We start from the raw sequence: 1,959 nt of genomic DNA, 5'->3' as shown, positions 1-1,959 counted from the left end.
TGTGTGTGTGTGTGTGTTAGTAGTAATAATAATAGTAATAGTAATAGTAGAGTTATCACAGAGTCCGGAAGAGGGCAGTGGATCCCCTAGAACCTAGAAGCAGTTGGGAGACAGCCAGGCATGGATGCATGGGTGCAGTGGGTGCTTCTAACCACTGAGTCACTTCTCCAGCCCCAGAAAACTTTTTAAATGAACAAATCTCTGAACTGTTGCTCAAGGAACACAGGTTAGTCTGCACATACTTTTAAGTCACTGAAGGAAGAGGAAGAAGGAAGAAAAAATGTTTAAGGAAATATTGCTGACATTTTTTTCTAGACCAGATACAGACTATAAAGCCTCAAGTCTAGGAAGTTCAACAGACTCGAATACAAGGAGCAGAATGAAATCTATACCAGGGCACATCACCATCAAAGCCCTCCTGGCCAGAAAAATCTTAAAGTGAGGGGACAAAAACCAAACAAACAAAAGCAAACAAACAAACAAACAAAAAACCTCAGTAATAGCTAGATATAGTGACACATGCTCATGACAGGTTGACTCCTAGCCTGGTCTCTGAAAAACTCCAGGCCAACCCAGGCTACAGAGAGACTTGTCCTGCAAATAAATATATAAATAAATTTACAGAGGTAGAAAATTTCATAATGGCAGGAACGAGACAATCTAGAAGATGAAAGCGTAATAATTTTAAAGCTTTGAAGGAACAAAAAGTAATTCTTGCTAAATAATAAAATTATGATTAAAATATGGTTAAAGACATCTTTAAACAAATGAAAGCTGGAAGGTATTAACATAACCACACAGTCAAGGGTATTAGAGGAAACCTTTCAGTTAGAACAGAAATAAGGCTATATGCTCTGCACCAAGACCCAAAGAGCCCTGGAAATAGCAAGTGTGCTAGTGAATACCTGTATTTTTCTACCATTTAAAGCTTTTAAGCTAAATGGTTTTAAACAACAAAATCACAGCATAGTGTGAAGTTGGTAAAGTATGAAAAGGTAAAATTACACAGCAATATAAAGGTCAGAAAAAGACGCTATCAGGCATAAAACCATGAGGGTTTATGCTGTGCTTGAAATAGCATAATGTTATTTGAAGGTATACACAACAATGTAAAGATGCATAGTGGAAACCTTAACATACCCATTAAGATGAAAATCAGATATGTAATCATTGAAAGAGGGGAGTTAAAAGAAAATCATACAAATCCATTGGTGCCTCTGTTTAGGAAGTTTGTGGAACCTTCGGGAAGCATAGCCTTGCTGAAGGAGGCAAGTCACTGAGAACAGGACTTGAGGGTTGATAACTTGACCCCAATGTCTGTCCAACCTCTGCTTAAGAACTCACTGTGACTAGCCCCCTACCCTTCACACTCCTGTTTCTAGGCCTTCCCTGCCAGGTCAAGCTGTGCCCTTAGATTGTAACATACAGTAAGTCTTTCTCGCTTCAAGTTGCCTTCTGTAAGACATTTCTTCATAGCAGCAAGGGAGGTAACTCTATGAGGACCATCTTGTTATCACTCAACATCAAAAGACAGTTGAGATGGTTGCTCTAACATCAGTTAGGCTTCCAAGCAAAGAAATCTTCTACCGTAAAGAGTGACATCTCCCAATAGTCACTATATCAAAGTTATCTTCTACAATAAAGAATGACATCTCATGATGGTCACTATATCCAAGTCAGTAAACATACTTCTTCTACATGATCAATTATCCAATGATAAAACTTCCAAGTGTATGAGGCCAAATTCACAGGACCACAGGAAGATTCCCCAGGGTATATTCACATGTCTCAGAGCCATTGCTAACACCGCTCAGTCACTGATGAACGGGTAGATGGAAAGTCAGTGAGGAATTAGAGCAGGGAATCAGGCAACCACAGTCAGAAAGCTAAATCTATCCTTCCCCATTGCCCACCTGTCAATGTAAATATTTTATTGAAGCAGAGAGAAGCTGGTCCACT

This window comes from Arvicanthis niloticus, chromosome 12 (genome assembly GCF_011762505.2).
Source record: "Arvicanthis niloticus isolate mArvNil1 chromosome 12, mArvNil1.pat.X, whole genome shotgun sequence".
NCBI lineage: Eukaryota > Metazoa > Chordata > Mammalia > Rodentia > Muridae > Arvicanthis > Arvicanthis niloticus.
This window is presented reverse-complemented; position numbering follows the sequence as displayed.